At 41.7% G+C, this 15,831-nt stretch overlaps 1 protein-coding gene and 1 long non-coding RNA gene across 5 annotated transcripts in view; one reads left to right on the plus strand and one right to left on the minus strand.

Moving 5' to 3' along the window:
* Nucleotides 1-8,478: 8,478 nt before the first annotated feature.
* LOC141939099 (uncharacterized) lies at nt 8,479-9,374 on the minus strand. The gene is made up of 2 exons (XR_012627472.1): nt 8,765-9,374; nt 8,479-8,673 (listed from the first exon to the last, which is right to left on the minus strand). It is a non-coding gene; the product is annotated as an uncharacterized LOC141939099 (long non-coding RNA).
* A 586-nt stretch (nt 9,375-9,960) lies between these two features.
* The window catches only part of BACH1 (BTB domain and CNC homolog 1), a 30,192-nt gene continuing 24,321 nt past the window's right edge, over nt 9,961-15,831 (plus strand). For all 4 annotated transcript variants that reach the window (XM_074858151.1, XM_074858152.1, XM_074858153.1 and 1 more), the window contains exon 1: nt 9,961-10,137. The gene's annotated coding sequence lies outside the window, so the exon portion shown is untranslated. The remainder of the gene's footprint in view (nt 10,138-15,831) is intronic.

Consider the following 15,831-nt stretch of genomic DNA (forward strand, 5'->3'; position numbering starts at 1 on the left):
GAGCACTGGCACAGGTTGCCCAGAGAGGGTGTGGAGTCTCCCACCCTGGAGATACTGAAAAGCCATCTGGACACAGTCCTGGGCAATTTGCTCTGGATGGCACTGCTTGGGCAGGGGGGTTGGACCAAGTGACATCCAGAGGTTACTTCCAACCTCAAGCACTCTGTGATTCTGTGAAAGGAAATGGGTGAAGAAATAGTGTTTCTGAGATAAACTTTGAAAGTGGTTTCAAGAAGCTCCTACCTTGCACCATGAGAAACTCAACTCCAAAAGATTTCTAAAAGAGGTCGTGAGTCTCCTCCAGTGCTGGCAGAACCAGTCTCCACAGGTGTGGATTATCAGCTGTCCAAAGAAGGGAGAAGAAAAGCAGAAACAGTAGGAAACTGTCCATCTATTGTGTCCTAGGCAATATCTCATAAGACAAAAAATTCACAAAGAACCAAGTTATCATGAAATGACACTATATAACCAGTTCCATCATTTATATAACAAGTTCCAGATTTGCAAGTACGCTTCCCAGTTGCCACCTTGCTGTTTTCAGCAACTCTCATCCTCTGATGATAGGTGGCCACTAGTTTGTGCATCATCTAATGCTCTGCTTTTGAGAAAAGACTCCATCACAGTCAGACCCAGTATAGAGAATTGCAGGTATATTTCCTGCATGTTGATAGTGACACCTCTTTCTGTGTCTTATTTGCACTGGGTTATCTTTACTGTGTGTAGCAGTTTGGGGATCTTTGTGACTTTCACAGAACTAAGCTACAGATAAAATCAAACGTAGAGTTTAAATTGGCCTCATTTTCCTTTCGGTATGAGTTGTGCACTTAAACCATGACTCATCATGGCTTGCAGTCACACCCAAGCACACGATGAGCTGACTGGCCACTCGCTTGAGAACAGGAGGAAATCCAGATAGACACAGCAGATGGGTGAAGGTTGGCTCCCTCCTCTTATTGGATCACCACGTTGACAAACAAACTAGTAATCACTCCGGTTTCTCAACTGAGACTCCAACTTGGTAATGAGTCCCAGAAACTGAACAGCTTCTGTTGTGGGGCATTTAACGTGCAGCTCTAAACAGAAGCAGGCACTGAATCAATTTTTCCTCTGTTATGACAAATGGGAAAATGTAAAACCTCAGAAAAATAAATCCCCTTTTCAGAAAGCTGTAACAGTAGAATTTATATGACGTACAGTCAAACTGTCTTCCTGACAAGTCATTGTGTGATCAATACAGAAGTCATAGGTTACAATAAGAACCTTATGCTGTGAAATTAAAACCTAGTATTTGAATGTATGGTATTCTTTCCTAATTTTGGTATGCTTTCCAATCTTAGCTAAGTCTTTGAATACATCATTCACTTTTGCAATCATCCTGAGTAGCAAAAGCAAGCTGGGTGATCATTAAAGAAGAACTTATTTAAGCAAAATTGTAGCTTAATCAGGTACTTTTAAAAAATTATGTTATATCATGCTGCAAAAAAGCATGTTGTCTCTTCTTTATGCCACTGTCAGATATCTCCAAAGGCAAATGCAATTTCATTGTTCACTGTTCCAGTCCCGGTATATTTACAGTAGCCTTCACACAGCCTAAGTGTAAGTCCTTCAGAAGCTTTCTACCAAAAAATTTTAAAATCAATCCTTCTTCATTTAAAATCAATCCTTCAGGCATTAGACTCCAAAGGCAAATATGCTTAGATAGGCTGGAATGACAATTCATTTCCATATTTTGCTTCAGAGTGCTTGAAATGTTTTTGTCTAATGCCAGAAAACCTAGCCTTTTGAATCATTTAACCAGTGTTTTTGTTGTTCATCTGTCTGTCTTGGTTGCGTCTGACCTCTGGGATGATTGTAATAGAAAAAACATTCAGCTTTTCTCTCCTTTCTTCACTATGACTCAACATCCTTCTCCTCTCAGGGGTATGACTACAGCTCTTAGGGAATCCGTCCAAAGTTTCAATGTTTCAAGTACTGCAGAGATTTATGAATCTGCATGTGTGAGAGAGAAGCCACTTCTTTCCCACTTTCAAGGGTCTCACCCACAAATACTTTTGTCATTTAAGAAAACTCCTTCCACAGATATAATGAACGTTCCCTGGGTTTTCATCTGGGGTGAGGTGGGGAGCGTTTGCATTTTACTAGAAGAGCCACAAACCAGTACTCCAGATACCCCTGACAATGTAGCGCTAACAAGCAGACTTCTCAGAACAGTTTAGAGTGAAAGCAAGAGAAGAGCTCTGAACTAGACACCCATGGGAATAATGCACTACTAGCTCTTAGTTCTCCTAAACTAAGGGTGTGCAGAGGGGCCATCCCAAGTTGCTAATTAGCAATAGACTGTATTATAAATTAAAGAAAACAGATGGGCTTGTCTTTCCCTAGTACAGCAAAGGCTATTTTCTGAAGAGATGTTTCTCTCCCAGCATGACCCTCTCGTAGGGGAAGGGCACACGGAAATGGTGGGGACTGCTATACATTTAGTTTGTGGTCCTGTGAATGCACATCCTCAGCCCCCCAAGCATGAGGTGTTTCACCAGGCTCCCCTCCATCTTCCCAAAACCTCACTCCTCCATGAATCTGCTTGCGGATCTGCATCTGGCTGAAAGCTAAGCCTCTGCTGGTTTCAGGCTTAGCGGTTTTCTGTTGCAGGGAGCTAATTCATCTAAAGCCCACACAGCTGTGATCCCACAGTATTACTTGAGACTGCAAACACTCATCAAGCCCTGGATGACATACACTGGCTTTCACACACACACCGAGGTTTCCTCCCAGGCTTCAGAAGAGTCACTGTGTGACAATGCTTGGTCTGGACAGTCTGGCTGCAGTAATTTCACCTCACCTCAAAATTTCTGGACTTTTACCAGATCCCTCATGTCAGGCATTGCTGTCTGACAAAATTACAGTCATTACCAGTTTTACTGCAGGTTTCCAGGAAAGCAAATCCATTTCTTATGAATAAACCAATTGTTTTCCTCTTTCAAGCTAAGTACCTGGATGGGGCTTTTTCAGCTGTCCTGCTGCAATTCTCATTCTTTCACCTTTTTGTACACCTCCCTCAGCCTATCTAAGCAGACCTCTTATTTTCCACAACTAGACACTTTTAAATCTGTTTCCCACCTTTTTGCCATTGTTTACACATAGTTTATAACCCTTCTCACAGAATAAAAAAAGAAAATAATCTAATTATTTTCAAGAAAAATGGATTTTTTTCCCATAGAAATATTACTGTTTAAGATTGCTGTTTTAAAAAATAATATCTGAAAAAAAAATCAGTTTTAACCAAGAAGCCAGTTTTCATTTTAAGAAGCTTTGATGAGAATTTGGACCAAATTAGCATTAGATTTAAGATAATCAGTTTTATAATTGCACTTTAAAAGACAGATTACTAGAGTAAGATTTACTTCCAGATGAAAAGCGTTTTTTTCCCTTTTTTTATAAACAGGGAATTTAAAAATATTTACCTGTGATTAACAGTATGCTTTCCCGGAATGAACAAAAGACTTTTGTAAGCAAGAAACCATGAAAAAGAAGTGTGTGTGTTACTAACACACATACAGCAAAAGACAGTATGGAAATAAATTCTTAAAGAATATATTTGAAGACTTCAAAAACCATTTTAAAATAAGAGTCAGATTTTCATCTTGTACATATTGACATAGCCCTGAGGTTTCAGTCACTCAAATACATCACGTACCATAGTAGCTCCCCGATAGCTTGATTTACAGTTAGAAAATGTTATCTAAGAGTAGATTAAAAAAACAGCTTTTGTGTTTGCAAGTTCACAGGAGGAAGTGGTTTGGTTTTCATTTACCAGAGTGTAAATGGACTGGTCTTCTATATGAAGCCTACAGAAGTCATATTTGAAGTGGATGTGTGTACAACAGGGTCTTCAGCCTCTGCCCTGTGAAGCCAGGGTGGCAGTTTCCACCAGGTGACGAGTGCGGGAGTACACCAGAAGCAGGACACAAGCTCGCTTAGTTGTTCAAGAGACCAGACCAGTCCCAGTTGGGATCTTTTCCCACTCCATCTGCCATCACCACATGCACGTCTTGCAGATGGGCAACACAGCTGCTGTACGTGCGCACGGAAAATGTGCTGCTCTGGGGAAATACTGGAATTGCTGCACATGCGTGAACGTAATGTACTGCTCTCGACACTATGGCCAGTGCTTCCAGGAAAGCATTGGACCTACTCCATATATGCAGTGCATTCAATCTATGCGTACAAACCTGGCTGTCTAGGACAAAAGCATGTGTTTTACACCTGCTTTACTGTGGTGATCTGTACGCTAATTTGGCTTACAACCAGAAATGCTGGATTCATTATGTATGCCTAATCAGTCTGTTGCAGTGTAGGTAAAGGGCCGCAGACAGAAACCCTCTTCTGACACTGAGATAAGTGTCCTGCTCAGCCAGAAAAAAAATGGACATTTCATAATAAAAGGAAGACGGGCCTTCAGCACCTATTTTTCTCAATGACTCCACAACACTTTTGCTCTAGAGGATTCTGATCCCAGCATCCTGCAGAAAGTAAGCACAGAGGCACAGATTCAATTAATGTGTAGTCCTCTGAGAGTTATGCCTCTAGCCTAACCCAGTTATTCATGTTCCCGCCACAGACAAAAGGAGTTTCATCACACCTGTCTCAGACACCTACCATAGGAAGGGAAAAATTACCCCATGAAGATGCCTATCTAGTTCCACTGACTGCATGGGAGCCTAGATAAGAGGCTTAGACTAGACAGCTAAATTTTAGATGGATAAAGATAGGTGAGATGAATCTCACATTTAGCATTTGGATATGATGCAATTTAACTCTGGAGAATTTATTAGCCAAGTTTCTACAGTATGAAACCAGCTTCAGCATAGGAAGAGAGGGCATGGGCAGAAAAGATCACACACATTATTAAACATGGCCTAAATGTTCCTTGTTTTAGGCTGTGCCCTGTAGTCAACACAACTAACTGCCAGAGATTAGACCTCTTGCATCTCTCTGGGCCATTACCCGCACATAGACTAGTCAGAGCTTAGTGAGATCAAGCCACAAACTAGTGCTAGCTCAGACTGGTGCATCTAGTGTGCCGGAAGCAGTAAACAACACTAGCAAAGAGACAGCTATAGCCTGGCTTCGTAGGGAAATAACACCATATGATATAATGGGACTTAAAATCCCATTGTCATCAATGTATCAGAAGAAAAATTCTACTGCAAAATAAGGAACATTTTTCTTTGGTTTTTTTTTTTCTAATTGTATTTGTTATCATGCTCACTAATTCTGTGAGCATTTATCATCTCAGTTTTTATACTGCTTTATCTTTAAAACATTCATTTTTCATCCACAGGAAGACGTACTTCCTTGTTTTTCAGCTTAGCTCCCAGATCTCCTTTTTGCTGGTTTTACTTCTCCTTTTTAGGAAAAAAAAAGGACTAACTTTTTTATTTCTCCTCTCTCCAGTTGTGTCTAATTTCAATGAGGAAAGTACTTACTCAGTTCTGCAGTCTGAGTGAGAAGCAAGCTATTACGCCATAATTTCATTCCCTATTGTGTGGGAAGTCAGCATTGCATCATCCCTAGGATGAAGAACAAGAGATGAAGATCCCTTCTTGGTGGGTGTGGTCCAAGATTTGGTAGCCAATCCTCAAGCCAAAGTAAGAGCTTCTTTTGTTTTATTTATTTTTGTTTTTATTTATTTCTTCTCTCTTCTGTTCCCCTCTCTTCCCCACAAAAATCTTAAGTGTAAGACCAGAAAAAAAGCCACTTTTTAGCCTAGTGGTAGGTATTTTAAATTTTCTGCTTATGCTTAAACATTGAGAACATCCTCTATTTCTGCAGCTCAATTTTTACCGTCTAAACGGTTGTCTCAAAGCTGCTTTCTTCACATCTGAGTACTAGGGGATTGGGAATTACAAACATGTGTAAGGGCATGAGAACTACAAGTCATAGAAAACATGAGGAGCAACTGTAGAAACTTAGATTCAGAATACATTATTATTAAGAATTGGTAGTACTCAAATCTGAAGCAAAAAGATAGTATTTGGATATCATTATCAAATAGCTGTCCTTGAATTTATTTGCCAACAAATTGTTTGTTATTTTGTAATGAAACTCTGGTTGTACTGAGGGATATATTGACCAAATAATAACTAAAAATAATTAAATGCTACCTTCTTAATGAGGTGAAAGGCAGCTATTGAACAATCATTGAAGGAAAATCTGTATTAGCCTCTGTCAAAACTGGAAGCTTCAGAATTTTGTTCAATACATTCTTCATATGAATGGCAGAGAAAACCACACCCTCCTTCCACCATGTGTGATTTTGCCAAATTGTGTGTGAGATTAAAAACATCTCAGATGCTCATGTTATAATACAGTTGTATTTAGTAAACCAGATCCACCAATAATTTCTTGCTTAATCAAAATGTGGGAGTTGTATAAACACAGTTGTGTTACATATGAAGAGAACTGTCAGAGGGGTTATTTCAATTTACAAAGTACTGGATATAACTTGTTCCTTTAGCAGAAATACATGTGAACAGATTAGTCAGAGAAATCCCAAGGAAAAGGGGGAGTGGAGAGGCAATCCTTCCTCCTAGCAGGTGATTCTTCTTACCTCAAAGGCATCATACCCCTGCAGAGAATGCTTGCAAGATCAGTGTGTAAAATGAACAAAGACAAGTGTATCTATTTTTAAATCAGCAACTGAATATCCAGATTTGCTCTTAATTCAGCAAGTATTTTTGAATCTCCCATTCCTTACCTGGTCCCATACTTCACACAGCTGTTGTTTTTTATACTCTTTCAGTACCTCTTTTGGTTTTGTACCCTCTTTGCTTCACTAGTTCTGTTGTGGCATAGGTGCAATATTTTTGTCTCAGAATCACAGAATCATCTAGGTTGGAAAGGACCTTGAAGATCATCCAGTCCAACCATTGACCTAACACTGACAGTTCCCAACTACACCATATCCCTAAGCACTATATCGACTCTACTCTTAAACACCTCCAGGGATGGGGACTCCACCACCTCCCTGGGCAGCCCATTCCAACACCTAACAACCCGTTCTGTAAAGAAATGCTTCCTAATATCTAGTCTAAACCTTCCCTGGCTCAACTTGAGGCCATTACCTCTTGTCTTATCGCTCATTACTTGGTTAAAGAGGCTCATCCCCAGCTCTCTGCAACCTCCTTTCAGGTCTCGGGTGTTAGCGTGGATGATCATATGGATATATAATCCTGGTTGCTGCAGGCCTTTCAGAGAAAGCACCGCTTGACTAATCCCATGTACAGCCAACACAGTAGACTGTTTATTGATATTGCTTTTGTTTTGTATGATTGTCAGTTACAGAAGACAACAGTTACTCAGCTCTATTAGCCCACAATAAAGACTCTAAGAATCCAGGCACATGGAAAAGTAAAATGAAAGGCGTGTCACTTTGGAAGACAGCTACAGTTTATGTGCCAGGCCTACAGCGGGTGTAACAAAGAGAGAGCCTTCCACCTGGTGCCAATCTAGACAAGACTAACATCTACCTTGAACGTTGTCAATACAGGGAAAGACAGCTTTTATTTTTCAGACTTTTCCATCTGCATGCACAATTTTCAGAGTAAGTACTATGAATTCTCAGAGTCTGGAGCAACTGGGAACCCTTGAGTAAGTAATCTGGAACTGTTCCTTGGGGCATGGTTACACATCTGCTTTTAGAGTGCTTTGGGTTGTCATTTTTATTTTGGGTGCTAATGAAGATATCCGATTAAAGAAATGGAGACAAAGAAATAGTAACAAAATGCATCTTACAAAACTGAGCCTAAAGGATTTAGAAACAATCCAAGGAAAAGTGAAGCCTGCTTGTGAAATACAGCCACTCCCCACTTAAAAAAAAAAATCCCATTCAGAACCCTCTTTTCAGCTAGCAAATATATTAATAAAGCAGTAGGGATTTCCTGTCTGTTATCAGTTTTAGACTGGTATAATGACTTTTGAAGAAAGCTATTGAAAAGTTCCTTTCTAGTCTGCTGTGAAAATGAAACTGTTCGGTTCACTGGGTGGGGGTGGAATCAGTTCCAGATCCCTCAGACCTCCTCCCTGTGTAATTTCTAACTGGCTTGACACTGAAAGTAAATAAAAGGAGAGTTTCATTAGCATTACCATTGTAATGGTAGTAACTCTGTAGAAAAGAGTATTAATACATGTAGGAGTAAAGTAATATAAGAAAGTATGTTTTTAAAAATGACACTCCATGTTTTTCAAACATAAGCATTTTTCCCCATGGTTTCATCTGTTTCTGAACTATGCAAGGTCAGTCATTACACCCAAACATGAGGGGGACTTCCTCCCCTTTTATACAAACCTATCATTACTAAATATTACCGGTAAGATCTTTGCTCATACCTTCCCCAAAAATTCTCAAGAAGGCTAAAACGAAGTTTAGAAACAGCTCGAGAGAGTTATGTGACACTTAAATACAGTGTAAGACAGATTGTGTATAATTTACCTACTTTATTTCAAGGCATAAATGCAATCTTACAATTCAAATGTAAACAAAATTGTTAAATTTTATTAAAATTTCATAACAATTAAATTCCCATTAGTATTCTTGGCAGTGCATCTTTTGCAATCATTGATGTTTTATTCAGGATATGCGGCTTCTGGAAGGAGGTTGTCTTCAGTGGTGTCCTTGAATAAACAGGTACATGGAGTTTACCTCCCTCTGATCTGGCCAACAGAGAATTTTTTTCTTTTAATATACAAAGAGTATTTTCCCCACCTTTCAGACAGTTTTGCTTTGAGTTGCCTTCGAGATGATACAGGGGAGCTGCCCTCTGGCTGTTTCTAGTAGAAGGAAAGACCTTACTGCTACTCTAAACTGCTTTGGAAGAGACTAGTATCTACCAGAGTCTAGAAGTACTGAAAATTCTCTGGTCCTGGACAGGGTAACACACAGCAGCAGTTTCTAAGACATCCTCTTAGCTATCTACGATTGAGTTTGTACATGTAGATGGCATCACACAAAAATACTGAAACCAGTATGCAGGCTACATACACATAGCACTGGACATCCTAGTCTGCCTTTCAAGAGCGATACTACTAGCTCAACAGTAACACCACACCATTTTCAGTTCTAGCACTGGTGTGTCTGTTGCTAGCAGAAAGTTATCTCCTCACCACAACTTGCTCTGCAGTTATTTTTTTGCCTTTCTTAACATCTTATCTCTTCTTACACAGCACAGCATGGAGCTCGATAGCTGGTTGACAAATCAGACCAGAACAAGGACAAGGGCTGTCAGGAGGACACTTCCAGCAAATCAGCCTCACATCAACGCAGCTTGAGCTTCCAGAAAGCATTTTGGACCACAGGACATAAGCTCAACAAGTCAGTACGTTATACCAAAAATCCCTCAGGATGGGACCTTTACAAAATGTTAAACACTTCCTGTCACAAAAGTGTCACTAATCACGTTACCGGTCAAGCCTATGAATTGGCGGCTCTTCCAAGAACAGGCCTCGCGCCGTATTTCCAAGAGTTTTACACCAGTAAAACACATGAAGCCGGTACCGCTTCACCACGCCCCCCCACCCCGGGCGACACAACAGGCGCCAGCTACGGGGACGCGACCAGCGCCTCCCACCCGGCAACGGCTGCCCCTTCCTCTCACGCTACGGCTTCCCGCCCGCGCTCAGGCTCGGAGAGGCGACAAACATCCCGCCCAGCGCCCAGGCCAGCCACCACGGCTCTCCAAGCCACCACGGCTCTCCCAGCTGCCCCGGCTGGCGGGGAGGCTCCGGCAGTGCCGGAGGCGGGCGGCAGGGCCCGGCGGTGCCGTGGCGGCGCGCATGCGCGTGGCGCAGCGGGATGGGCGGCTGCGCGTCGGCGGGGAGCTCCGCGTCCAATCAGCGGGCGGGGTGTGCGCGCGGGGGGGGGCGGCGGGCGGGTAATGTTGTTGGGAGTCACCTGACCGCTCGCGCCGCAGTCGGGCCGCAGCCTGTGCCAGGAGCAGCCGGGCCCGGGGGAAGCGGGTGGAGGAAGGGGGCGAGGCGGCGGCGCTGCCCTCCGACCGACCGACCGACCGACCGGCCGGCCCGCCCGCCCGCCCGCGGGGGAGCGGGCCGCGCGGAGGAGCGGCGGCGGCAGGCACTGAGGTGAGCGGAGCCGAACCGGCCGCCGTCGGGAGCGGGCGGGCGCGCGCGCCCGCCCGCTGTCCGTTGGGCTGCAGGGGGTTGGTGGGGCGAGGGCAGCACCGTTCGGGCGCTGGGGGGTGGTGGAGGCTGAGGCGCGCTCGCAGGGGCGGTGTTAGTCCGCCGGCCCCCTTCTCCCCCCCCCTCCACCCCGCCGCCGCCGCTGTGTGGCCGCCGTAGTGGCCCGTCCCGCCGCGGCGGGGGCGGGCGCTGCCGGACCCCGGGCGAGGGCGGCGGGGTCCCGCGGGGGGGCGGGGGCGCCAGGCCGGCGCCGGGCGGTGGCGGAGGCGCCCTGTCAGCGCTGGGCACCGGGTGGCGGCCGGGTCCCCCTCCTTGGGGCCGTGCTTCCAGGTATTCCCCCCCCCCTTCCCCCGAGGCCTGTGTGCCCAGCGTCGCCGCGGGGCCGGGCGGTCGGTCGTTACGCAGCGTCTCGTCCCCGGTTTCCGCGCGTGCCCGTGCGCTCCGGTGACACGGGCGTGACTCTCCCACGCCGCGGTCCCTGGCCCTGTACGAAAGGAGCAGCTCAGCCCCGCCGGCGGTGCGGCGGTAACCCTGCTCGGCCGGGGTGAAACATGCAACTGGTGTTTTCAGCGTTTGTTACCCTTTGTGGGAGCCGGGGAAGATTTATTTTAGACCGTAAACAACGAGATACAAATCCTGTCTGTCTCATTGTGTCCAGTGAGATACTTGGCATGCTTTGGGGCATGCTGAAAATATAGTAATTATCAAAGAATCGTCACCTGCTTTTTTGTTAAATCATATTGCCATACTAAAACGGACAAGGTAAATATAACAGTAATCCCAAATTCATATACAGCTGGGCCCTCTAAATGTTGAATTAAAAGGAAAAAGCAAACATTCTAGTGAAGTGAAGATAACTGTACAGTTTCATCATGTGTTAACTTTTGACAGACACGTTAATTTGAGGCACTTCAGGAAGGCACTTTCAGTGTATGAAAAACATTTGACTGTAGTAATGGAATAACTGCAATCCAGAAACACTGTAAATTAAGGTTACGCAGCGCTCTGAGTACTCTATTACTAGAGTCAGTTCTTTAATCTCAAATACTATGCTACGCTGAAGAGAAAAGAGTAGATTCCTGTCAAACATGTGAGTCTGAATTAAAGCAACTAAGATATTCCAAATCTTATTTTATGGCTTAAGAGTTTAGCTGTAAAGGCAACTTAAATGGCATAATTACTCTTGGATGCCTTAACATGTGTGAGTAAGTCTGTGTGTGTTACCAAGTAGTGAGGCCCAGAAGTGGCAGATTTGCAGAGAGGAATAGTTGTTGCTGAAAACAGAATATCCACACTGTATGCTTTTTAGAAGGGCATCTTTCAAGCGAACTCTACTGAACCCTTAGTATTTGGACTTCTTTAGAAGTACTTCTAGAGTAAGTTTCCCAGTTTAGTCTAAAAAAGAACCTACTCTTGTTGTCCAGCTCCATCTTGTGAAGTGAACAAATGCACAGTAAGTGGGATATTTGGGAAGTTTGCTTCAGTAGCACACTCCTGATTCTAAGCAGAATGCTGAAGTGGAGGTTCAACTTCCATCTACTGTATTTTTGAGTGTTTTAAAAATATGCGAGATCTTGGTGTGCTAAATATGTATTTGCTTTTAATAGGTTCTGAAATCCTTATGCTTACTGTTCAGTTGTTATTGAACAGTAATAAATTTATGTTAATGTAAGAATTGAATAGTATAAAAACCTATACCCTTTACCTGATCATTTGGATCAAGTGGCACTCCCATTGGGTGTATAATAGAGATGTCTTTGCACAGAAGTTGTACAAGTCCCAAATAACTTTGCCCTATGGTTTAGGAAAACATAGCTCAACAAGTCTTCTTGTCATGTCATTCCCCCACCCCCACCCCCCACCTTCCCAGTTGTATAAGATGAGAAGAGGTGTTCATATAAATTCTTCATAGAGTTCCTTTTAATCATAGACCTGCCTTTCTCCCTGCACTGGGCCTGCTGGTGTGAAGGGGAGCAGTGGTAGGTCATTCAAAGGGTTCATGTTTGTGTCTGAGTGCTGGTATTTTAGTTGTCCCTTAGAATTTGACCACTGAAAGTTTCATGGGGGATGTTTTAGGGGTAGAAAAAACTTTTGTGGTATTTATAGTTCAAGTCCTGTCATATGCAATCCTTAGTTAAATCATAGGTAATGTGTTAGTTGATGCAAATGTGGATAGGAACAAAAGTGAGCAAAAAATAAGTGCTGAAACCACCATTAAGTTGTATGAATTCATCCTAATATGACCACAGGGGGGATATTGTATGAGGACTCACCTGCAGCTTTCCCTGCCCCCCACCTCCAGTTCAGAAGTTAGTGGTGTGGAGAGGAAAAAAAAAAAAAAGTACTAGAAAGGCTCGCTCTGCTGTAACAAATCATAGGCTGTATCACAAAAGTAACAACATCTCCAGCAGTATGCTGTATTTTTCAGTTAAGGCCATTCTCAGGGTGGAAGGAAGTTTGTTCTTGTTAAGTAATACAGAGGGAAACCTTAGTATTGTGTATAAATGTGAGTTAGCAGGTCAGAGTAAGACTCAACTGACCGGTCAGCTACTGAAGCTTTAGAAAGGAGGGGGAAGTGAGGTAGGAAGGGCAAATAGACTTTAGAAGCATTGGTGAAATACAAATAAATTGAGTTTAATCATTAGACACACATTGTAGAGCGAGAAGAGGTAGCCTAGGGTATCAGTCACTCAAAATGCCTTTAAATGAGAGCCTTCATCTTAAAGAATATTGAGTTAATCTTCAGAATCACGTTGAGATGATTTGTGAATGACTTCATTTGAACTGTAAAGATAATCTTTGTAGTTGTTTGTTTGGATTCCAGTCTTTGCCCATTGACTAATAACTTGATAAGTAGATAATCAGTGTTTACTGTCCCTGTTTACGCTTCTTTCAAGATCTGTATTTTATATGGTGCCATCCTGAAAATACTTATTTACAGCTCAGCTGGTAAGGCCATGTCTTCTAACATCGTATGTCAGATAGCAAATGGTCTACAGGTTCCTGATGGGAAAACTGAAACACAGCTTTATGTGATTTGTGTGAAGGTCTTTACTAGAATTATCATTTGAAGTCTGGTCTTCTGCATCTTTTTTTTTTTCCTTATGATATAAATATTGGCAGTTCTGATGAACCTGTGCTTTTCTGTTTTCATAGAAAGTTTCTGTTTCTGAAGTTCTTTCTGATTTATGTCTAAAATATTTGTAGAATTTTATTTCAGTTTCACATACTGTAAGGAACAGTTATAGAAGAAATTGGAGTTAAAAAGCTAATACCAGAAATAAGATTATGAATATCACTTCCAAAAAGTGTTTTCTTTGACTTGCCAATATATTTGCTTCTCAGTTCTTTCAGGTTGTTTCTTGTTTCCTTCTAAGTTAGGGTAAGATACATTAGAACCTCAGATTGTTAATTTAGTATTCATTATAAATATTTTGACATACATACTTGTGAATGGATTCTGACAGTCATTAAAGTAATTCATATTCTTTGTTTAACTGTGGCAAGGAGTAGAATGTGTAGCTATAAATGCAAAGGTATTTGTCCTTTAAGTAAAGGCAAGAGTTGACAGTAGATGTTAGTTGGCGTGTTTTATGTTATGCCAGTTTACCCCTTATCCTAAATAAATATTTTATTATCTAACCTAGTTCTTACTAAAAAAAAAAAATACTAGTAGAAACCGATTTTAGGTGTTGTGTCTTTGTTGGGTTTTTTGCTGTTGTTGGGCATTTTGGGGTTTTTTTTAGGTGAACCATGCCTTTAGGAAGTCTGTGCGTTGTTGTTACCTTCCCAGAGTAACTCTGTTTTAATACCAGCAGAACTGAAGGATTATTCTAAGTGATGGGATTTTGCTGCAAAGTAGTCTCTAACATCTTTTCAGTCTTATATCATTTTTGAGCAGTGAAACAAACCAAATCCCACAACATGATTTGTATCCCTGATCCAAAAATTAAACAATTAGTGTTGTGTAAAATAATGGTAAACTGCAAAGTAGTAATAATTTTTTCTGGCTTTGATGTGGAGTGCTTTGTATGATCTTCTGAGGGAAAGTATTCAAATTTTTGCTCTGTGGAAAATGTTTATGATTACATGGTATCAATCCTTTGCTTTTTTTCTTTAAAAACCCAGCTTCTGGAGTCTTGTGACTATTGGGAATCTCAGGTCCCATCCCCCGAGTTCCCATATAGCTTGCAGAGATTAAAAAGGTGAATATTCAGGCTCTTAAAACCTGGGGGGGGAAACGACTCTCAGTGCAGACTTAAAACTCGCCAGACTTCCCGTGATTCTTTTTAATTCTCTCTTGTAACTTGACAAGAGTCCAAATGCTGTGGTAGGAATTATGTTGCAGCAATACAACCTAATAATTTTTAAAAACTCGTTTATGTAATTAAACTGTGAACAATATAATCCAGGTGTTTAGCCTACTAAATAATACAATTTAGAATTTTAATTATGAATATGCTAATCATCTTCAGATGAGACCTACTTTTTTCTGGAGAAAGCATTGTTCTTACAAAGCAAAGCTTACTTTATGCTTTTTTAAATCACTTTTCTCTTTTAAAGACTTTTTGAACTAAAGACAGAGAAGCAATAAACATGATCACTAAAATGCTTATTCATTCCTTGTCAGCATAACATGAATCAGCAGCTATTAACTGCTGTAGACATTCATCTGTAACATAACTTTTATTTCCTTAAAAGGAGAGGTAGCTGGGGGCAAGGACATAGATATAAAACTTCAGAAAAAAGCTTTTGCAGTGTATTTTGAATAAAATGTCTCTTATCCAAACTGTCTTGTTTTAGCAGTAGTAAATGATAGTTGTCGCTTTGTACTTCATATCTGTGGATGACAGAATTTTTTTATAGGATGAAGTAAATGTACATCCTAAGGGAATTGACCGAGATAAGTGACCTGCTGGAAGTTACTCAACAGATCAGCATAGGAGTGAGGAATAGCACCCAGAGTTAGTTTTCTTCAAGTTGTTTTTTTGGGTCTACAATGCCTTTTTTCCAACTGTTCTGGAGTTTGAAGTGTTCTAAGAGTACAGATATGTAACAAGCATGGTGATAGCTGAGCAGACCTTTATTGTCTGCTAGGTGATAAATTGATCTTGCTAGTTTTATCATGATGGTGATCACAACTGAAATTGCATCTGGATGTCCAGGTTCAACCAGCTCAGCAGTGACAGCAAAGGTGTCCTGCCTGGGTTCTGCACCTGCTGAAGGGGGGCTTCACTCTCTGATTTCTCGTTTCAAGAACTTTACTCATGTACAAGTGAGAGTTACTGTGATTACTACAGAGGATCGATATCCAGTATGGTATTAGCAGATGGTTGTCCACTAAGTAGGTAAAGACTAAGGAACAGGGTTTTGTTTACTTTTTCAGTAAGTTGGGTAACTTTTGGACTGGATCATTTACTGGAAATTTATGGTAGCTGAAGGTCAGGAAAAAAAAAACACAACCAACCAAACCATATGTGTAGACTGAGTTGATTGTGATGGTAGAGCCACATAATTGATATCTGAGTCTATAAATAAGATTAGCTCTTCTTTTTAGGAATATCTGAAATTGATTTATTGGCTGATGGAAAGTAAGAAAGAGGCTGTTGCTCTTTTTTTTAAAGAGAACACTGACTT

This window comes from Strix uralensis, chromosome 2 (assembly GCF_047716275.1).
Source record: "Strix uralensis isolate ZFMK-TIS-50842 chromosome 2, bStrUra1, whole genome shotgun sequence".
Lineage (NCBI taxonomy): Eukaryota > Metazoa > Chordata > Aves > Strigiformes > Strigidae > Strix > Strix uralensis.